The sequence below is a fragment of the Notamacropus eugenii genome, chromosome 6 (genome assembly GCF_028372415.1).
Source record: "Notamacropus eugenii isolate mMacEug1 chromosome 6, mMacEug1.pri_v2, whole genome shotgun sequence".
NCBI classification, from domain to species: domain Eukaryota; kingdom Metazoa; phylum Chordata; class Mammalia; order Diprotodontia; family Macropodidae; genus Notamacropus; species Notamacropus eugenii.
In genome coordinates, this window is record NC_092877.1 from 369772570 (window position 1) to 369796381 (window position 23812).

Consider the following 23812-nt stretch of genomic DNA (forward strand, 5'->3'; position numbering starts at 1 on the left):
AAATGATCACACCTGGGCGGCACACCACTGACTGTTGTAAACATTTGGTGTCTACTGAATGTATTTGAATCACATCTCAGAAACATATTATTTAGGAAGGACTGGAGTTAACATATCCCCATAATACAATGACAGAACTCAAAATAACCTGAGTAATCCAGCTAATAAACTGTATTGGAACAAGACCATTATCAAAGACCACTGCTCATAATCACCAGGAAATGCCACTGACCCATAAAAAATTTGAGAAAAAATATTTTAATAGATGCCATCATACCCCATTTTAACAAGATTTTTTTTTTAAAAATCAAGCATTTATTAAGTATCTACTATGTGCTAGGCACTATGCTAAGGGCTTTACAAATATTGTTTCATTTCAATCCTACCCAAAATATACATAATCACTAGTCTATAGTGCAGGAAAATTTTTGAAAAATATAGACACATAACAGAGTAAATGAATCCAGGTAATATTGTCATTTTCAGTATGTTGGCATAGGTCAGTCATGAAGACTGAATGTTCCTCATCTTCTGTAAGAGATTTTATATTTCTTTAAAGAGCATTTTGTGACTTTATCTATACAAGTTTTAGGTTGCTGTGCTAGATTCTTTTTATGTATTTTATGAATTTCACAGTCATTTTGAATGGGACTTCAATTTTTATTATTCCCTTCTGGATTTTGTTATTGCTACACAGAAATGTTGATATTTGTGGGTTCGGTTTGTGTGCCGCTACTATGCTGAAGCTATTCGTTATTTCAATTAGTTTCCTTATTGATTCCCTGGGATTAAAAAAAAAAAAGAAGCAGATGTCAACAGCAAATAAAGACAGTTTTGCACTCTCTTGGCTGATCTTGAGGCCTTTAATTTTCTTTATCCTTTGTATTGCTTTTATTAACATTTCTAGGACGATGGCAAACAGTAATGGGGGAAGGGCATTAGTGCTCTACTGCAGTGGTTCACAAATTGTGTCCCAGGGACACGTAGGTTCCCTGAGACTCTTTTTGGGGTTAAAATTATTTTCATAATAACACTAAGATTTTCTAATTCCTAAAACAGTAAATATTGAAAGATTTAACCCACATAAATAAAAGCTCTTTAGGGGAAGGTTCTCGATAATTTTTAAGAGTGTGAAAGATTACTGAAAAAAAATATTTGATTAACTGTTGCTTTACTATTGTCATTGGGAGAACCCCTTGTATAAAATACTGGGTTTGAGTGTTAGATATCTTTTACTTTGGATGGTCTCTCTCTTTTTAAACCAGTGAATATTGTACTTTGTCAAAGGAAATTTTCTGCATCTATTAAAGCAATCACGTGCTTTTGATGATTTTGATTTTAATGGGATCAAATACATTGCTTTGCTAAAGTTCATCATGCTTGCTTATTAGGGATAAAACTGACTACTTACATTTTTTAGGCATAGCCTCAGGCCTCCATACTCCGCTTGTTGGCCATGAGAGCCGTTGAAATCCTCCTTGCTTCCCATTGCTGCTTCCATACTCTTCCCGTGGCCACCATCAGCAGTAACCTCTCCTATCCTCAGTGGGTTCAGTTGTCAGTGCTCCAGCTCCTGAACTTACACTAGGGGACTTCAATTTGTAGGTTGATATTCCCTCAAATACCCTAACTTCCCAGTTGTTCAATGAACTCATATCCTATGATCTTCTCCTGCATTCCATGTGTAGCATTCAGCCACACACAAAGCTACTCAGTTTGACCTTGTCATATAAGTCAATAAGTTAATAAACATTTATTAAGTACTTACTATGTGCAAGGCATTGGGCTAAGTGGTGGGGAAATAAAGAAAAAGACAAAGGACAGACCCTGTTCTCAAGGGGCTTGAAATAATGAAGTCTACCAAGGGGCTCACAGTCTGACGTGAAAACAACGACATTGGAGGATAACTCTAGGTGACTGATTGGAGATAATTATCACAGGAAAGGCACTATTTTTTTTTAAGGGGGATCAGGAAAGGTTTCTCCTAGAAAAGAGAATTTTAGCTGGGACTGAAGGAAGCCAGGAAGCATAGGTGAGGAGGAAGAATATTCCAGGCATGTGGCACATCCCATTCAAATACTGGAGTTGAAGAGTCTTGTGTGAGGAACAGCTAAGAAGCCAGTGTCTCTGGATTGAAGAATATGTGTGGGGGAGTACACATAAGAAGACTGGAAAGGGGTAAGGAGGGAGGCTATGACTAAAAGTGTAAGTAGGCAGATTTATCCCTAATAAGCAAGCATGATTGAACTTTAGGAAAGCAATGTATTTCATCACATTCAAATCAAAGTCATTGAAAACATGATTTCTTTAATAGATTCAGGGAAGGGGGCCAGGCTGTGAAGGGCTTTGAATGCCAGAGGATTTTGTATTTGTTCAAAAATTGTGCTGAATTCATGTTACAGTATCTTAATCAAACCTTCACTGATGCTAGGCAATCCTTTTATATTTCCATAAATGATTCAGTCTCCCACTCATCACAGTAGCAACTCCAAATCTTTCTTACATCTCATCAGTCCTTCCACTACGTCCCATCCTTTCACCTTCTCAGCTGAAGACTTTGTTTCATATTTCACTGAAAAAAACTGAGGCCATTCAGTGAGAACTCCTTCTTCTCCTCTCCTTCTCCTGTTAACATTGCTTAGATTTCTTTCTTCCACTATCACTTCCTTTAATCCTGTCTGTAATGAAGAGATAGCCTTTCTCTTTGCCAAGGTGGACCCTTGATCTGGAACCCTTGATCCCTTCAGATGCTGTCTTGTTCTGTAGATTGCTCCTTCTATCATCTATATTCTCTCTAATTTTCAACCTTTTCCAGTCTATTGACATTTTCCTTTCTGTCTAGCAACATACCCATATTTCCCTCATCCTTGAAAAAATCCTTCACTTGTCCTTCCAATCTTGATGATTCTCATTCTATATATCTCCCTTCCTTCTCAGCTAAATGTTTTGAGAATGCTCTCTGATCACTGCAATTCTCTTCTAAGCAGACCACAATCTGACTTTTGACCTCATCATTCAACTGAAACTACTCTCTCTATAGTTACCATTGTCTCTTATTTACCAAATCTGATCACCTTTACTTAATTTGAAGTCTTTGATACTATCAATTATCTCTTTATCTTGAATACTCTCTCCTGTGTAGGCACTTTTATTTTCTGGTTCACCTTCTATCTAGCTGACTTCTCCTTAGTTTTCTTTGCTGGATCTTCCTCCAACTCATACACATTAACCATGGCCATCCTCAAAAACTCTGTCCTGGGTCCTCTTCTCTATATTATCTTCCTTAATATTTTCATCAGTTCCTATGGATTCAGTGATCATGTGTATGCATATAATTACCAGATCCATATATCCAGCCCTAATCTCCTCTGAGCTCTAGTGAGGCACCAATAGCTGTTTTCATACATCTTAGCCTGGATGTCCTGAAGGAATGTGATCCTACTCAAAAAGTCCCCAAACAGGGCACAATATCTTTCCCTGATCCTTTCCCAAACTTCCCTAATACTATTGAGGATAGATACCACCATGCTCCCAGTTCCCCAGGCTTGTCAATTTGGTGTCATTCTTGACTCTTCTCTTGAGTTCATTCCATGTGTCTGATCTGTTGTCAAGTCTTGGAGTTTTTGTCCATCTTCACAACATCTACTATAGACATCCTCCTCTCTCCTCTCACAGTCACCATTGTGGTGTAGACTTTCATCACCTCACACCTGGACTACTGCAACAGCCTTCTGTCCATCTTCCTACCTCAAATCTTTCCGCACTCCAACCCATCCTTTACTCAGTTGCTGAAGGGATTTTCCTAATGTACAGGGTCTAATCACATCACATATGTTCACAAACTGCCAGTGCTCCCAGCATCAAATATCAGCGGCTCTGGTCAATATAAAAAGCACTTGTTTTCTGGCTTCCTTCCAGACTCAGTTTGAATCTGATCTTCTGCAGGAAGCCCTTCCTGTTCTGCCTTTCTTTAGAGATTTCTTTTCACTTGCCCTATGTGTATCTTTTATCTTCTTTTATCATTTGTACATTGTCTCCTTTTTTAGAATCTGACATCCTTGAGAGCAGAGTCCATATTTTTTGCCTTTCTTCATATCCCTAAAAATTGCCTTGATGTCTGTCATTCTTTTAAACACATAAAAAGTAACTGGCTAAAGGATCAACATAAATCTAATTTGATCATAGTAAATTATTTTTTGGCTAAATTACTGCCATCTTTTTGTTATGGTTTTATTTAAATGTTAAATTAATATTCATTAATGATGTTGGCCTACATTTCTCTTACTTTTTCTGGTTTGGGTATTAGGATTGTATTTGTCTCATAAAAGGAATTTTATAGAGTGTTTTATTTCTAATTTCTAATTTGTGATGTTAATTGTTTTCTAAGATTTTGGTAGAATCTGTCTATAAATCCATGTGGATAAGTTTTCCCTCACCCCTTCCCCCCTTGGCAATTCTTTTACAATCAGTTCCTTTTCCTTTCCTGAAAGTGGATTATTTCAGATCTCTCTTTGACACTCCATAAATTCAACTATTTTATGTATTTTTTTAGATAATCCTCTATTTCTTTTGAATTCTCATTTTGCTGGTATATAACTGCAGAGAGCAGTTTCTGATAATGCTGTGCTTTATTTTTATTGTGCTGAGGTGGTAACAGAAACAATCGACCTTAATTGGTTTCAATCCAAAGCATAATAGCCTTTACTGGTGGGGAAAACACTCAGCACCATGACTCCATATAGAGCAGATGGAAAATTGTTTTCTGGGGAAAAGTTCACTCTTAAGGTTCAGTGTCTTCTTAATTAGGGAAATTCTTTATGTAAGAGCACATGGGAGATAATTGTTAAAAGAGAAGCCAACTTGCCTATTTAATGATACGATTTTTTCCTTTCCTGATTTGGTATTTGGTTCCAATAAATTTTTGCCAGAACATAAATCAGTTTACCTGGTTTGGATTGACTGGTTGAAATTTTTTTCCCTCTAATTGGATTGCAAGGAAGGATAATTGATGACTTGCAAAACACTGTGGCACCATGGGTCAAGTGCCAGATTATTGTTCAAATTTATTATTAAAATTGAAATAATTAGAATTAATTGATCAAATCCCACCTTTGATGTTTAATAGTTTGTGAATCTAAACAGCTTTTAAGTAGATCATGCCTCAGTTTCTTTAACCTTTAAATCAGAAAATAGCAACAACTTTCTTTAATCGGATTGTCAAAGATTAAAATGAGGTAATATATAGAAAGTGCTATGTAAGTTTTTAGCTATGATTATTTGGTCAACATGGATTTCCCAAAGAAAGCAGAGCGCTAGATGTTTAAATGTCCAGAGAAGACTGACTTTGTGAAGTTTATACAGTCCCATCTCTAACCAATATCTAAGATAAATCAAACATGGAAAACTGAAAATTCCATGATCCTGGTGTGAAGAGTGTCCTTGTAGGCCTGGAAGGGTGGGGCCAATCACCAAGTCATATATTTGGGATGGGAACCAAATAATGAAGTAAAGAAATATAGACTTGGTATCAGTGAAATGGCCGTCTATCACTAACTTTCCAACTGATCTGAGTTCTTGATTCACTCCTCTATAAAATGAAGGAATTGGCCTAGATTAACTCTAAAGTCCCTGCCAGCCCTACAATTCTGTGTCCTGTCCTCTTTTTTTATCCCTTTTTGGGTTCCAACATTTGACTAGACTCTGAAGGAAAATCTAGGTTTTATGTCTTCAATGAGGAACTTTCCAAGATGGGGCCAACCTTATGAGTTGATAGGTTGCCACCTACATTGCGTCATCAGAGAGGTATCAGAATGGATAAACTGTGTGCCACTCAATTACCTCTTTCACCTCCTTTTACTTCGGTTGGATTCCCCCAATTATATCATTAGAAATTTAATTCTTTTGCTTAAAGATTATTATACTCACTAAAATTAGTGAGTCCTACTCTGGTAGTGCTGTTGGTCCTTCTGCTTTCGTAGCTGCCATTTGTTTGATGCTGGGACTTTGACCACCATGGCCAACTGCTGCAAGTTTTTTTCCTGTAGAGAAATAGATTTTCTGTACAGTAATAGCATTTGTGCCATAGTTTCTAGGAACTCAAAGTTAGTATTTGTTGTGGGTTTTTCTTTACCTAGAAGATTAAAAACGACTCAGAGACTTTACTCCTCAGTGAGCAGTTGGTTCTGAGTCACTTAAAAAAAAAAACAGATCTGCCTTTACTTCCTCTCATTTGTTCTCCTCCAATTGAGAAAGCAGGGAAAACAAAATTCTCATTACAAACATTCATAGCCAAGCAGAAGGAATTTCTGTGTTGGCCATGTCATATGTATTTATACATATATACATACACACATGTATTATGTATACATATAGAATGAGATCTCTATATGTACATGTATATATGTGCACACACAAATATGTATATGACATGCACACACACATACACACATATTTATATACATGGGACATGTGTGTATATATCTTAATCTGTTTTCTGTGTTTATTGCCTCTCCACTGGGAGATGGATAGCATATTTCATCTGGAGTCCTAATAGAGTCACTTTGGGATAAACTGAAATGAGTTAAGGGTTCTAATGAATTTTTAAAAATAGATCTCAAAGTGAAATAATGCAAACAATAGTAGAAAGAACATTGAATTTAGAGACGGAAGACCTGACTTCAATCCAATGTAGCCAAGGCTGTGTGGAGTAGTGGGCAGAGACAGGAAGGCCTGGTTTCAAATCCTGCCTCTAACACTTACTGGTTGTGTGAGCCTGGGCAGTCATTTCCTATCTCTAAGGCTCAGTTTCCTCATCAGGAAATGGGAGAGTGTGTGTGTGGATGAGATGCCTCCTTCCAGTTCTCAGTATGATCTTGTGATTGACTGTGTGTAGGAGGCACTGGCAAACCAAGGCCCAAACCATTCTCAAGGGGCATCCATTCCACTGGGTGGATATAGCCAATATACAAATAAGGAAAGACAAAGAAATTTCCAGGGCAAATGATCACACGACACTTGACACATGAGAAAAAGCCCTGTTTAAAAAGGGGCCCTTGATCTGGGCTCTGAAGGAGTACAGGGATTCTCAGAGATGGAAATGAGTATTCTAGACAGAGGGGACGCTTGACATTTACTAGTTGTATGACCCCTGGGCAAATTACTTAACCCCAATTGCCTCCCCCAAACACAACAAAATAAAATAAAGTAGGAAATTAACAGATGATAGGTTCTCCTTCCTCTACCCCAACTCTCCCAGCCTCACCTCAAGTAAGCACCTCCCTGGCCAGTCCTAGCCAGACTCCTTTCCCAGGTAATGACCTCCCCAGAAGCAGCTGACTTTCCCCTAGGATTGCTGTCACAGTCTTCTTCAACCATAGGGTCTTGTATCCCAAGTCCTATGATTTCTACCCTATGTCTCACTATTCCTACACCCAATTGTCTGGTATAATTGCTACTCACAGGTCTGATCATTCTTAATGAACATTCATATATCATAGATTTAGAGCTAGAGGGGAATTTAGAGATCCACACTTCAATTTACAGATAAAGAAACTGAGGCCCAGAGGGTTTAGTTAACTTGCCAACAGTTGCCAATTACTACAAGGCAGCAGTGGAATTTGGATCCAGGTCCCCTGACTCAGAATCCAGGGCTCCTTGCACTGTACCTCTCTCTGTGTCTGCCTCGTATGTGAGTCATTTTCAGATGGTCAGGTCTCTATGAAGTCTAACCTAATGTCCCTTCTTCCTATTGATTAACATCCCTGTTGCAAAAAGTATTCAGAATGAATCTAATGACAGTAGTGCAGCCTGAACGAATCTTGGGCAGTCTCCTAGCTGACAGCAACCAGCACCAGAGCACTTTATGCTTTCCTGGGAAGCCCAAGGCAGGAAGAGTCCTGAGTCTGATCAGGTACCAGCACTGACCTGTGCTCACGCCTCCGAGAGACTGCCAAGTGAACAGGGAAAAGTGATGTTAGGTAAAGGAAGTACTAACGAGGCAGGGAGGGGCAGGCGCAAAAATCTTCATAATAAGAGAGTTTCCTTTTTTTCTAATATTATTATATTTAATTTTACCTTTTCATTGAGAACTTTTGTTTTTATATCATTTTTTATTTCCAGATAATTCTCTCCCTTCTCCTCTAACCAGTGACTCCATCCCTTGAAACAAAGATTCTCAAAGAGGAAAGAAAATAGGGAAGCTTATTGAGCAAAACCAACTAACATATCAAGTGTCTGACCACATAGACAATGATAAACTTACAGTGAATACTGTTGTATAATGGCTCGTTTCAGAATTTTCTTTCTCATACACACAGACTTGGTCATAATAAAATATAACAATACAAGCTTAAAATCCATTCATATATACATGAAAAGTATTTGTAGTTCTTGTCAAAACAACAAACAAAATAATTTATGGAGCAGTTGTCTACAGGGTAAACTAGCCTTTACTTCTTGGATTAAAGCAGACAAAATCATTTATGCCCTGCTAGAAGGAGAAAAAGACTCTTATTTCCATTCTGTAGTCATTCTGCAAACTGTCTTACTCTAGTGACGTGTTTGCTATCTTTATTTAGATATAGATATGTCAATATATAAATATGCATACACATTTGCATGCAGGTAAAATTGTACACATATGTATATGCATGTACACATACATGAATATATAAATACCATATGTATGTTCACACATGTATACACACATATATATTCATATATGACATCCGGATGCTAAATGCACAGTGGATAGAGCACCAAAACTGGAATCAGGAAGACCCAAGTTCAAATCTGGCCTCAGACATTTACTATTTGTGTGATCCTGGGCAAGTCACTCAACCCTAGTTGCCTCAGTTTCCTCATCTATAAAATGAACTGGAGAAGGAAATGGCAAACGGCTCCAGCATCTTTGCTAAGGAAACCCCAAACGGGGTCACAAAAACTCAGATGTGACCAAAACAATTTAACAACAAAATATTTTAAATCTCCCTCTGCTCCGTCTAATCAGGCTCTGCACCAGTAATTTCCTCATGATTCCCATACTGCGGGCTGATTTTGAAGTTGATAATAGTGAATCATTAATCAGGTCCCAGTTTCCCAGAGCTTGGACTATCCGTGTAATTATCATACCCTTTATAGCTCTGCCAAGTCAAATGATGACATTTTTTGACATTTGAAATTTTTTCCTTCTAAATTTTATTTCTTCCAACTGAAAGGCAGAACATCTGTTTTCCAAAGGAATAGTAATCTCAAGGAGAGCAGCAGCGCATTTCTCTAGGTTAACAGTTATTTCTCAGTGTTCATTTCCTCAGCTCTTCTGCAGCTTGGACATTGCAGTCACACGAGGCTGAATTTCATTGTGTCCTTCTTTCCATTGGCTTTGTTATAAATATTGCTTTCCCACTTCTTCTTACTTCACTCTTTATCAGTTCTTGTCTCCATATGCTTCTCTGAATGATTCATGTTCATCGTTTCTTATGGGACAGAAATATACCATTTTAACATGTGCACTGTACTACCATTTGTTCAGCCATTTCCCAATGGAAGGGCATCTTCTTTGTTTCCGGGTCTTTATTATGTGCTGCTCTGGATATTTTTACCTATCTAGGACCTTTCTTTTTATTTCTGAACTTCTGGGGATAGATTCCTAGCACTCGGGATGTGGACTCATTTATGAACTTGGTAACTTTGTGCAATTTGTTTCCAAGTTCCCATCCAGAGTGGACGTCTACCTTTCCCCACTCCTCCAATAGAGTTTCCACCTTTGCAGTCTGAGTGAGGTGTGAGGCCTGAGCTCGGCGCTGCTCTGATTGTGCCATGACTGCTTTGGAGCCATTTTCACGTGGTTGTTGGTCGTTAGCAGTTTGTCTTTGGAGAATTATTTGTTTATCTGCTGTTTGTTCGTCTAGTTGTTTGTTTACTCCCTGCCCGCTACAGAATGGGAGCACGTGACATTTTCAAAGTTCATCTCACTATGCCATGAAGTTGGCAGCGTATATATTAGCTCCATTCTAAGATGGCCTTCTGACCCCGGGTCCAATGCCCCTTTTACGACGTGGCACTGACTCTACCTTATGTTCTTCTCTATTTCTTCTGCTGCCCTTGGACATTCAATATCCCACTTACCACATCCTGTGAAGTATTCTGTTGCTGAAGAGACCTTAGATATTTTACATTGAAGGAGTCCTTTAACGAAAGATTGGTTGAGGCAACTGAGTGGCATGGTGAATACAGGGCTAGACCTGGAGTCAGAAGCACCTGAGATCAAATCCTGGTTCAGACACTTCCTAACTGTGTGACCCTGGGCAAGTCATTTAACCACTATCTGCCTCAATTTCCTCATCTGAAAAAATGGAAATACTAATAGCCTCTACTTCCCAAAGCTGCTGAGAGGATCAACCCCACCTTTTATAGGAAGTCCTCCCCAAGCCTTCTTAATTCCAGTGTCTTCCTTCTTTTAATTATTTCCTATTTATCCTGTGTATTGCTGTAATAATGGGTGTTAAAGATCTTCTGCTCCCCCATTAATAGCCCTCAGGTGGAGCCCATTAATTAAAGCTTGATTGGGGGGGGGCTTGTTTTTTAGAATTCCCACACTTTTTGTTAACTGCTAATGAGCCACTGGGTCATGAGGGTCGTGATGTCCTCTGGTTCTGAAAAGCGTACATGTAGTCTGAGGTGAGGTTTTACTTTCGGGCTTAGTATTTGGGAGAATGTTCATGTGCCAGATGAGACTCTGGGTAGCCTTTCAGGAACCTCCCCACCCCCACTCAGTTTTGAAAACCCAGATATTGGTGTTTCTGTCTCTGGTAACTATGTATGTATATAATGGTCAGACAGTTGGATCTGTCTGTTGATCTGTGATGTATGTATTGCTTATGGTCAGACAATTAGAAGCCCTGGCAAGTTTTATTTCTCTGCTTGCATTTTCTCTGTTGGTATATGTGATTAAAGATTGTTGACTCCTCAAAGGTTGATTTCCTTTTAGAAAAGCACATCTAAGAACCTGTGCTAGCAGGCCATCCTGGATATTTCAGGGTGCTTGCTGTTACAATTGCTTATATCACGTTTGTTTGAGTGTTGTCTCCCCCACTAGGGAGCTCCTTGAGGGCAGGAAATGCCTTTGGACCCTTTTTATATCCCCAGTGCTTAGCACAGTACCTGAAACATTGTAGATACTTAATAAATGTTTATTGATTGAGTGATTGAAATATGATAATATTTATAAAGTGCTACGTAAATAGTAGCTATTATTGAAGTCTTACTGGGTGGATTTCTAAGCTGTTTCTGATTTCACCATTCCAGTTTGCTGGAATTCTTATCTCCAGACTGCACAGTCCTGCCCAGCACAAGCCCAGTGTCTGGCACATAGTGAGTACATAATAAATGATTGTTCATTGATTGATTCCATGGCTTTGCAGATGGTAACCAAGGGATTCCATTGACAGTGTTTTCCATCCTTTTCTGATGGAAGTCTCAAAGCCTTTAGGGGAAAACATGGCTGTTCCTAACAAAAAAATTTGGAACTCAAAACTAGTCCAACCCTTTCATTAAACAAATGAGGAAGTTGAGAACCAGAGAGGCAGAGCCACTTATCCAAGGTCACCCAAGTAGTAAATGGCAGAGCCTGGATCCAAACCCAGGTCCTCCAATTCACCTCTCCTTTCCTTTCTCTGAACCCTTTGACCTCCACTTCTGTCACAGTCCTTCCCTCAAATCTAGCACCTAGAACTGAATCAATGTGAGAGATGTGACTTGCACAGAGAACAAGGTGACCTCCTTGATCCTGGATAGTTTGCCTCTCTTTTTAATGCTGCACAAAAGTGTATTCACTTTCTGGATCATTACATCTTACTGTTGATTCACATTGAGCTTGCTCTGAACTACAATGATCTCATGAGGGCTCACTTTGAACAGTGAAATTGAACCTTGAAAAATTACTGGTTGGTTTAAAACCCAATACCATGTTGTGTTGTTCTTGGTAATGGAATTTTGCTCTTGCCCAAATCATCTTTTAGGTTGTACATATTGGAAGTTGGACAGATGGTCAGGGGCTGAGTACCTGGAAAAGGCTGAGATCATTTTCAGACTCAGTTAATAATTGTCATCTCAACTTTCTCATCTTCCTATCCTTCCTTGAAATGAAAAGTTCTTAATAATAAATTTTTTTCCAATTAAAATGTTATTTGCTCTCCTTTCTCCCTAGCTCCAACGAAGATAGAAAAACAAAACCCTTGAAAGAGAGATACGCATTGTCCTTGTTGACAAATTCCTGCATTGTCTGTGTCCAAAAAAAAACATCTGGCACAGTCTTCCCCTTGCACAGATCACCTTTCTGTCAGGAGCTAAGTGGCCTTCTACCACTGGCCTCCTGCAATCCCAGAGTGACCAGTGGTGGATCAGAATTGTGACATCTTTCCAAGTTATTTATCTTTGCTGTGTTGTTATTGTACAAGTTGCTCTTCTGGTTTCAGTCACTTTATTCTGCATCAATTAATGCATTTTTTCAGTGGTTTCTCTGAAATTCTCTCTTGTTATCACAAAATGGAGAGTTTTAATGAAGGATTCAAAGATAACCTGGACAATTACAAATGAGGAAACATGACTAAAGACCTTGAAGGTAAAACAGTTGAGGTGAAATAATGATCTTCTAGAAAGTTAGAAGACAGAAAGCCCCTGTGAATGGATCAGGATTTGACAAAGAAATATAAGGAGAAAATGTGTATAATTTAAACAGTGTGGCAAAAGGAAGAGCTGGCCTTGGAGGCAAGACCAACATGGGTTCAAGTCTTGTTGCTGACATATATTGACTGTGTGACTATGAATGGGTCATGTAACTTCTCAATGATCTAGGAAACTTTCTAAGGCTATAAAGTGCTAATCTACATTAGTGAAAGGAATTTCTTTCTTCATGTTGGAGGAAGATGAAATCTAAGTCCAATCCCTCTGAGAGAGAGGGAGAGAGAGAGAGAGAGAGAGAGAGAGAGAGAGAGAGAGAGAGAGAGAGAGAGAGAGAGAGAGAGAGAGAGAAATGGCTATTTCTTCCAAGGTTAATGCTATTGGCAGCATCTAGAAACAGCTGAGCGAAAGATAATTTATGTAAAACTGACCATAAAAAGTACACAAAAATCCCAGAATCTCATAGTTAGAGGTCATCTGGTCTATTTAGGACCTGAACAAGAACACATCTTATAAGCCACTAAATGAGTGCTCCTCTATTCTTGGCTCAGAAACCTTCAGCATGCAGAAGGAACTCCCTCCTGAGAGACAGCCCATCCATTCCCCCTTGGGGTAGGTTTGCCTGTTAGGAAGCTCTTCCTTTCATGAAGCTAACATTTGCCTCCTTTCATCTTCCATCCATTGCTCCCTTCCAATCACGGATCTCTCTTGTCATTTTTTCTAGGGTCAGTCTTTCTTGGAGCTTATGACGTTCAGAGAAATGGTATCAGGGACACAGATGAAATGCACAGAACATCTTGGCCACAATGTGTATCTGGCTGACTTGTCAGGTAATGAAAAAGTTTCTGAGCTCCACATCACATATGGCTGAATTGACTCGTTAGCCAAGGGAAGGAGTTGGCACCAGGAACTGCCACAGGTTCACCAGCACCACAAAAGCAGATGGTAAATGTCAACAAGATTTATCTTCAAGAAAAGGAGTCCTTTGAAAATGCATGGCAGCAACTTGACAGGCTAGCTCCAGGACTAATTAGGCTGATGGTGGGGAAGGAAAAATCAACCCCAGGTGGGCTTCTTGAGCATTGCTTCAGTGAAGATGCTTGGCTGTTTGCCTTCTAGTCACTTAAAATGTCGAGTGCTTTGCTAATAGTGTTTAAAAGCCAGAACGATGCTAGGGGCTTTATTTTTTACACACTACTTTGCAAAGGAAACAGGATCTTTTGGTTTGGTGTCTGCAGAAACAGCAGAGACTGGGCTGCTGATGTAATTGATGCTGAGGCAGACAATTGTTCCTGTGAATTGTTGCATGTGAACATTCCAAAGCAACTGGGGGTTCTTTCTCTGCACACGTTACCTTCCATTGGTGAGGTAAGTCATCCTTGCATTCTTTATCAGTGTAGTCAGAGCTGATGGGATCTGGCCAGACTGGGAGATCTGGGATGCCAAAAGAACATCAGTGACAATTAGTTTGAGGGAGGACTAGACAGTCACTTATCTGCATAAAGGCAGCATCCAGGCTGCAGCACACACCTGTGACATGGGAACCTTTCCTGGGGACTGGGATACTGGCATAAATCATTTCAACAGAGGTGGGCTGCTCCAGGCATTGGTTAGGATGGAACTGGCCACATTATTTTATGGCAGCAGTGACTAAGATGGGGATTTTGAGAGGGGACAACAGAAGTTGCTACATCAGTTTCTGAAGCTGATTTTGAACTCTAGTTGACTCTTGGACTACTATTTTGAGTCTCAATTTCCCAGTCTCTCAAAAGAGGGTAACGATGCTTGGGGGTGTTGTGAGGAAAGTATGCCCAATCATCCTGTTTAGTGGGTCCTGTCGAGCTCCCAAGTCCAGGAACCTACTCTCTCAATTTAAGGATGAGAAACACACTTGGAAGAGAAACTTTGGGGAGGCACAAGCCAAAACATTGATGTTCCAAATCATGCCTCCAGCTCTTGGGCAAATTAATGGTGCAAATGAACCTTATGTTGTTTAAATTCTGCCAAGAGGGTATGCTTAACCACTCAAACTCTCCAGTTCAAGCCCCACAATTCCAGTTGTACAATCTTTCCAGCCTCACTACTACCTCCAGCCTACCTTTCCAACCCCCTTTCTGATCTTTCCAACTTTTCCCTCTCCTGAAATCTATATTCTAGCCAAACTGACCCATTTGTTCTTTGCCTCCCACCCCCATCCCTGCCATCTGCCATCTCCCTGCCATGGGACACAGGTGGCGCCCCAGTCTTAGCATCCATGCTCTATATACCTGCCACATAGGATTTTAAACTTCCTGCAAGTAGCCACCTCCAACAAGAGGCTTTCCTTGCTCCTGAAATGACTTTATCAATTAATGCACAAAGATGTATTTTTCCTGCTCTTCCCCCTTGAGGGTAGTCTCCCCCTACTCCCACTTTAGTTTTGGACTTGGTATTCTCCTACCTTAGCACTATGTCTATAGTTATGGGGGCTGGACATGATTTCACCAGTATAACATGGAGAGCTCTAGGTTGGAGACACTCTCTCACACTCTCTGTATTAATACAGGTTTGACCCTTGGGGTCTTAGAGAGTTGCCTAGGGCACTGAGAAGTTCAGTCACACATCCAGTAGGGATCAGAGGGTGGACTTGAAACCAGATATTCCTGGATTTCTCTCTATCCACTGCTCTGCACATTGTAGGTCCTTAATAATGACTTGTTGAATTAAATTGAAATCAGTTTTAATCACTTTGACCTCTCGAGCTCGTTATTCTGCCATTTGGGGGGTAACAAGCATGAAACTGGTTTTTACCTCCCTGCAGCTCACTCATTTGCCTCTTGTTGGCTTTTAGAACAGATCTTTAAACTCCGGCAGAGGCTTGGAAATGTTTTCAAGCAGAATGTACGGTCTTCTAGTTTGTTGAGGGTAGGGACTGTCTTTCTTTGGTTTTTATTAATACCAATCTCTAACCGTCTCTTTCAATCATAAGTATTTAATACTTTTGTCAAGTTGTGAAGCTCAAAGTGTTATATAAGTAGGAACTATTCTTAGAGTTCCCTCAGTTATTCAACAGCTGTACACAAAGCTCTGGGTTAAGAGCTCTTGGGAGCTGAACTAATTCCCCCAATAGGCAGCTTCCTACTTCTGAACGGATGAGTTTTAGCCTTTGAGAAGATTTTATCAGGTGGGTTCACCGGATTCAAAAGCAATATACAAATTCCTAAACCTAGTTTTAAGGAGTGTCTGCTTCTGATTTATGAACCTGGTCACAATTCACCTCACTTATTACCCTCTGACGTGCCCTATGGGAATCACGCATAGATTTGACTTGTTAGATCATAGATGCATCTCCCTCGAGTCTAGGTTTGGTTCTGTAGGTAGATAAGTAGCTCACGTCCTAAAGACCCTCAAAGACACAGCAAATATTTGTTGGGATAAGTTCAAGATCCAAAATTAAGTTGTCTAAATTTGCTAGAATTGCATCTGATGGGCTCTTTTATAGGTTATAGCTAATGACTGAGCAAGGGTTAGCAACTAAGCAGGGAAGGACAAAGAGCAAATATGTGAATTAGCATGATTTTTATCCTTCTTTTGTGAAGGATGATTATGTGATAGCTAAAATAAGCCCTTTGGTTGTACGTTGCTATGAGCAGTTGATTGAATTGGGATTCCATCCTTAGAAATGCAAGAGTCTGAAATCCAAATGTATTTTAGAATTCCAACACATTATTTTTTTTCACTGACATGCACCATAAAATTTAAGGAAGGTCTTCCATCTTAGTTCTCATCTGCCCATTCTGTTGGGGTTAAGTGGTTCCCTTTCTTGGGGTAGACATTCCCCTAACACACTGATGGGTTTGAGGTTGACTGGTTACCCTTAACCTGGTTCAACTCATCTACCAAGATGGTTTAGGGGCGAGGGGCATGTAACAACTATGCTGACTTTGAAAGAAGACAAGGATTCTAACAGGTAGAGGTGAGGAAGCAGAGCATTCTAGGCTGATAATTCATGGAAGAAAAAATAGAATGCAAAAAAGAAGTAACATGAAATAAAGCTGGAAAGGGAGATTGAAGCCAGCCTGTACAGCCTTAAAGCACATTCTAAGGAGTTTTTATTTTAACCAGAGTAGGGGTTCTTCATTTTTTTTTGTATCCTGGATCCTCTGGCAACATGGTATAGCCTTTCTCAGAATAATGTTTTTTAATTCACAAGATAAAATTCAGGAGAACAATCTGTTCCAATGGCCATGAAGGGGGCTGAGGCAGAAACTGTGGAGTGCTTAGAGCTTGGTCAGACATTAAGAATACCAAGGTCATCCACTATGTACCAGGCCCTCCTCAGTCATCTTGTCTCTGGAAGGGAGAGTGAGGCAGACAGCTTTGTGCACCTCTATCTCACTTAAATCTATTTCATGTGCTGTGCATGATCCATGATGTCATTGGTCTTGACCACCACAAACAATCTTAGTAACAAAGGAGGGCTAGGACCTTGTTGTGTGATTCTACTACCAATACTCCATAAGTATTCCCGAGCCTTCTTATGAAATGGATACTTGTATAGTTTTCCCAGTTTAAAGTGACTCATGACAGCCTGAGATGTCCCAGTTTTCCCTGGAGGGTCCCATTATCAGAAGGAGCACTAGACCAGCCGTCAAAAAACCTAGGTTCTAGTTTAACCCTGATGCCTACTACTTGTGTGACCATGGTCAAATTATTCAATCTCTCTGGTCTTCAGGTATATCACCAGGTACTTTCCTTTCCCAACCTTTTGTAGGTCTCCCTTTAGTAGCCTAGGCAATGGAAAGCTTTGTCTTATCAATGGATAAAATGATTTAATTGCTTGTTGAAATGAGGCCAGTACTTTAACTAATGAAGACAATACTATTTAGTGAATAGGGTACTGGGCATGGAGTCAGGAAGAGCTAGGTTTAAATCTGCCTTACATACTTAATAGCTGTATGACTCTGAGCAAGTCACTTAATGTCTCAATGCCTCTTTTTCCTAATTCGTAAAATGAAAGGGTTGGACTACTGTAATGTTAATGGGAGTTGAAGATCTTCTTCACCCATTAACAGATCTCACACCCAGTCCATTAAAGGAAGCTTGCTTAGGGGAGGTTTTCATGCTTGAAGGCTTTCACACCTTTTGATAATTAAGTACTGAAGCATGGGCTGTGAAGCCTTTTTGCTCTATGTATATTCTGAGGTTAACATTGTTTGTGTAATTTGGCCAGATGAGACTGAGTAGCCTTAAGGAACGTTTCCACCACCCCCCCCCCCCCCCCCCCCCCCCCGGCTTTGAAAGCCTAGAAGTTGGTGCTTCTCTCTCTGGTAACTATGTATGTATGTAGTGGTCAGACAGTTGGATCTGCCTGTGGATCTACAATGTATGTATTGCTTATGGTCAGACAGTTAGAAGCCCTGTCTGTTGGTCTTTATGCTATTTTCTCTGATTGTAATATCTGCTTGTAATTTCTGTTTGCATTTTCGCTGAAGCTCAGGGTGCTGACTTTTCCCTTGAACTAAGTGAATAATATATGTGTTTGATTAAATTAAGATGGTTGACCCTTTAAAAGTCGCTTTCCTTTAAGAAAAGCAGATCCAAGAACCCGTGCTAGCAGGTCATCCTGAGTATGCTAGGGTACTTGCTATTACAACTACCTAACTTCTAGGGTTCCTTCTTGCTCAAGATCTATCATCTTCTCTATGAACTTGATGACTCTTCTTTCCTGCTGTGACCATTAGTTTTCTTTTTTTCTTTAGCCATGATAGAGACATACTTTGTTACCTTTCTCATAGACCTAATTTAGTCTTTAAGTTTATAGGAAATCAGCTCATTATTATATGAGAAATGCAATAGGCAGAATGAAATCAGGAAGACCTGGGTTCCACTCTAGCTATAAGACTATGGGCAAGTAACATCCTCTCTGAGCCTCAATTTCCTCATTTGCAAAATGAGGTCAATACCATGGGTGGGAGCTACCTGGAAGGTTGTCTGTGGTGAGGTTCAACCCAAATAATGTATGGAAAACACTGTTATTTATCTTGTTCCTTTAACATGTAAGATGCTGACTGGTGATTTCATCAGCATATGGAACAGCTTGAGTGGAACCATCCATCACCAATGCAGGGAAGCAGCTCATCTGTCACTTAGAGCTTTAGAGAACCTCCTAAAAGTACAGAGAGGTTGAGTGACTAATCTAAGGTCACAAGTCTGTATATGTCAGAGACAAGATTTGAACCCAGGTCTTTTTATCCTTGGCACATACCAGCTGAGGACTGTAAGCAATGCCTTTAACCTCTCTACTCCAAGCCTATCCTCCATACTCGTCTGCTTTTCAGTAAAATACTATAAAATTTAAACTCTCCACATAATGTTATTCTGGAAAATACAATTACCAGCACCAGAATTAATTCAGAGACACTGAGTTTGCTCCTTCCCAAGAGAATGCTAGTCATTGGAAGTAAACAGTCTGTAGAAACAAAATGAATCCTCTCAGGTAATTGTGTAGAGCTACCTACAATAATATCTTGAGAGTGAAATCAAATTTATTGGTCATATTAGGTCTGTGACTGGATATTCTGAACCTGTTACATCTGTGTGCTGGAGATCCCCTATTCTTTCATTCTCTAGCATTAAAGACCACTTGATGCCAACTGAGCTTAGGACCTGTTTCTAGGTTATTGTTTCTCAAATCTTTGCAGGACACCGATTTATCCATTGGTAGGATAAAGTTTGCTATGGCTTAGGCAACAAGAGGAATAATTGTAAAATGCTGGAAACAGAGAGGATACAGTAATTTAACTGAGACCCAGAGAGGTTGAATAACTTGCCCAGGGTCACACAGCTAGGACAAGGATTTTCAGTGGTGCTCTTTTCTAGTAATGAGATTCTCCTAATCTGTGACTGGTCACAGTAAACTGGACAGCAGAACCATCCCAGTTGGCAGCACCTGCTACTGAAAGTGGCCCTAGGGAACTTGTGGGGACTTGATAGAAGGAACACAAAAAGGGCCCCTTCTCCTACAAAATTCACTCCAGTGGGTGCTTCAGGTAGTCTGAAAAGTGATTGTTTTTCAGAATGTTGTGGGAAGACCTAGAGTTCCACATCCTACCCTTGAGGGAATCCCAGGACTCAGTCCTGGTAGGACTTGGAGATCATACTATCCAATCCCATCATCCTACAGACAAGGAAACAGGGCCAGAAATGTGAGGTCATTTGCCTCAGGTCATACAGGTAACAAAGAGATAGGATTCAGACCCAGATCTCCATCAATTCTGGATCAGATGATATTTTCTGAAAATGAAAATCCATGGTCTTTGTAAAGTACATTGGCTCCTCCTGTGGCTGCTGGTGGGTATGTGGAAAAGTCAGCATTTGGAGCACCCCAGAGCCCTTTGCCGAAGACTGGTAGGTCTACCACTTAGGATGGTGCTAGGCTCTTGGTGGCCTGGGCAAATGAGTTTAGAAAAGGGCTGGCCTGCAGTACTTATTATAGTATAATCTTTGGAAATTTCGCTCTTGGTCAGTCCCTCAGGAGGTGTGATATATCCATGGATGAAGAGATTGGTTCTAGGGCTTTCCTAGGATTTCTGATAATTCAAGGGTGTTTTTTTGGGGGGTATTTGTTAAGAAAGACCTCCTTGGGACCCTCTGTCCTCATCCTTTATTCTTTTCTTCCAGTGGAGGACAAAAGGTGAATGAATAGACAGTGAACCTTCCATTTCTTTAACCCTTTGGGTAGAGCCATGGACCAAGTTGGGAGGGAACCTAAGGAGCAGTTATCAAACAATCAAATCCAATTTGTTCCCGGCCATTGGAGTCATTCCTCTCAGGGTAGCCCAAGGTTATCAGAACTGGAGGCAGTGGTCCTGTCAGCAATGATTTCCTGTTGGCTTTTGAGTCCAGCTGCAGGTTTCAGCAAATAGCCTGTGGCATTTTTCTGTGGGTTTTCTCGCCAGCAAAATTCATAGACCTTGGAAAGAGTTGCTATAGTGTCTCATTCAAGTCTCAGGCTTCTTTTTCCAGAAACAGAAAATAACTTTATAGGGGCTGATTTTAACCTTCCACATTTGTTGTGATGGGGAATTGGGAGAAAGGGTGGAAACTGGTGAGGAATTGAGGGGAAATTAGGATGGGGCTCTGATCTCTCGATCTCATAAGACACAGAATTTTCCTCTTTGTAAATTTGGCACCTCACAGCTGAAGTGCTCACTGGCCACCTTGCAGTGCCCTTGGCCTAGGGCAGGATAATTGGGATAAAACTCAAACTGTGTTATAGGAACCCTGAGACAGCTTGGTAGTTCAGTGTACAGCACACTGAACCTAGAGTCAGAATAGAACTGAGTTCAAATCCAGTTTTAGACACTTCTTGATTGTATGACTGGATAAGTCACTTACCTTCTGTCTGTCTCTGTTTTCTTTTCTGTAAAATGAAGATAATAATAGCGCTTACTTCCCACGGCTATTGTAAGGATCAAATGAGATAATATTTATAAAGCACTTTGCAAGCTATAAATGTAATTATTATTACTATGAGGTCAGGCTCAGGGGGCCATTTGTGAGAAAAAGAAACCCCACAGGGGACAGATTCTCATTGCTAAGCCATCTCTTAGGAAGGCTGTGTAATTCAATTTGGAGTCAGAGGACCTCAGTTCAGATCGTGGTGTTCATGACGGTTCTTATTCTGAAACAGTGAAATATAACTCATCTTCTAAGTTATCAGTCATTGGAATATTTACGTTCCAATGAATAGTTTTGGGTTTCTTATGCCAAAGAACCTAGTGCTAATATTTCAGCAGATAGCAACCTCATTGAGGTTTTAGACTGTCTCCTTTGTGTGTATGAATTTCCAGGACTTGCCTGGGAGAATTGTCTTCATGGATGCTTGTGGACTGATTGCATCACATTGCATTATCAGGAATGGCTGTTATTTTTACTTCTTATGGTACCTCTTAACAAATTCCCTTGAAAGGCAATAAATCCCATCTACTTCGAATCTTTCGAAGGATGACCAAATACTAATGGGATCAGGTACAAAAAAGCCATTTGGGTCTGTGCAGTTGACAAGCGGTGCCTTCCCGAACAGCTCAGTTTTCATGCTTGAGTGTCTACCTCCTAAGACAGTTTTAATAAATATCCCTGATAACATTATGTCACATTTGCTTAGCACTAGCTGAAGTGTGTTCTCTGAAAACGGGCCCCATGTTGACCAGCAGGATTCTAATTGCATTTTAGCAAAGCCGATTAGCAGAGTTGTAGAAGCACTCAATTTCAGTTCAGTTTTCAAACACCCAAAAGGCATTGATTGAGTGTTTACTCTGCATTAAGTCTGTTGGGGAAATCAAGACAAATGACACACCCTTCCTGACCTCAAGGAATACACAATCTAATAATAAATGTAAATTGATTAGGTTTGCTGAAGACATTTTACCACTAAGTCTTCTGAGAGCCACTGAGCCTGCTTCCTTGCATTCCATCACACTAGACACTCCACATCCTGACCCTGGGCATTTTCCTTGACTGTACCTCATGCCTGGAAACTCTTCCTTCAACATCTCTACCTTTTGGCGTCTTTCAAGTCTCAACTGACATCCCATCTTCTTTCCCAACCCCCTTAAAAGTTAGTTGTTTCCTTCTGAGACTATCCCAGTTTATCTGGTATATAGCTTGTCTCAAAATAAATAAAATAAAAATCAGTCATTTGCATATCATTTTCCTCATGGGCTTCTTGAGAGCCAATGTCTTGCCTTTCTTTCTAATCCTGGAACTTAGCACAGCACCTGGAACACAGCAGATGCTTAATAAATACTTGTTGACTGATTGATTGGCTGACATTTAGGATGCTTGGAGACAGTAAGACATAGTGGCTTTTTAAAAAAAATGTCTTACTCATGCACTATTGAAAAAAATCACTTATCACTTTCCCATGATTCCACTCATCCGTACGCTCTTATAACAAAACAAATCAGTGCAGAATCCTGGACTCAATTTACCATAAACTAAAGGGATCAGCCTTGAAGGAATCCTGATGCCATTTATTCTCTTAGTACAATCACCTTTACACAGAGTTAGGAGCAACCTTGCGTTAAATGAGAGGAAGAATTTTCTTTTAAAAGCCAAGTATGCCTCCTTCTGTACCTGTTTGCCAGAATGTAACATTGGCACCTTCCATCGAGTGCTATAGATACATCGCTACTTCAGCTTCACTGCTCTGAAGGCACCATTGATCAGAGTTCTGAAGTTCATCACTGTTGTGTTGCTTTACATTACTGTTGGCGTAGACATTGTTCGCCTGGCTCAGCTTATTTCAGTTCTCATCTGTTCGGGCAAGTTTGACTTTTCTCTGAATTCTGTATATTCATCATACTCTATGACATAATAGTGTTCTATTGCATCTATGTGTAATAACTGGTTCACCCATTCCCCAATTAATGGACTCTCATTTTCCTTCCACTTCTTTCCTACAACAATAAGGGGTGTTATAAATAATTTTGCATTGTCTTTCATAGAGAACAATCTTATGAATAATATTGCTGAATCAAAGGGTATAATTCAAGGAGTTTTGAAACATGATTCTAAATTGTTTTCTAAAATTATTGACCAAACTATAGTTCCACCAATAGTGAATTAGTATGCCTGTCTTCTAACAGCCCCCCCTGACATTTTCATCATTTGTCATCTTTGCCAATTTAACAGATGAGAGGTAAAAGCTCAATGCCGTTTTAATTGTAAGTATAATTAATAACGTTTTGTAGGAGTGATGGAAGACTTCCTCTCCTTAAATAACAACAATTCTTATTCGGCCTGACCTTCCCTCAAATTATCGTCCAGTATCTTTGTTCCTTTTCACTGAGAAACTCCTTTATTACTTACACTCTGCTTCTACCTTCTCACTGTATATTCGTTTCTGACCTCTGTAATATGCCTCCTGACTCCTCCATCCCTGGGCTGAATCTATTTTCTCTAAGGTTACTACTAAAGACTCTTTAAAAGCCAAATCAGTGGTTCTTTTTCTGACCTTATTCCCCTGGGCAGCTTTTAATGCAGTAGATCATCATAGTTTCTTAGATACACTCTCTTCCCTTAACTGTGCAATAGCAATTGTACTAATAAATGACATCCTTCAAGGTTGATCTCCTTAGCTTATGGTAAG

The 23812-nt window shown here is 39.9% G+C and overlaps 1 long non-coding RNA gene across 1 annotated transcript; it reads right to left on the reverse strand.

Annotated features, from left to right (window-relative positions):
* Nucleotides 1-13144: 13144 nt before the first annotated feature.
* LOC140511803 (uncharacterized) lies at nucleotides 13145-22977 on the reverse strand. The gene is made up of 3 exons (XR_011969678.1): nucleotides 22798-22977; nucleotides 21058-21082; nucleotides 13145-14112 (listed from the first exon to the last, which is right to left on the reverse strand). It is a non-coding gene; the product is annotated as an uncharacterized lncRNA (long non-coding RNA).
* Between the last annotated feature and the right edge of the window lie 835 nt (nucleotides 22978-23812).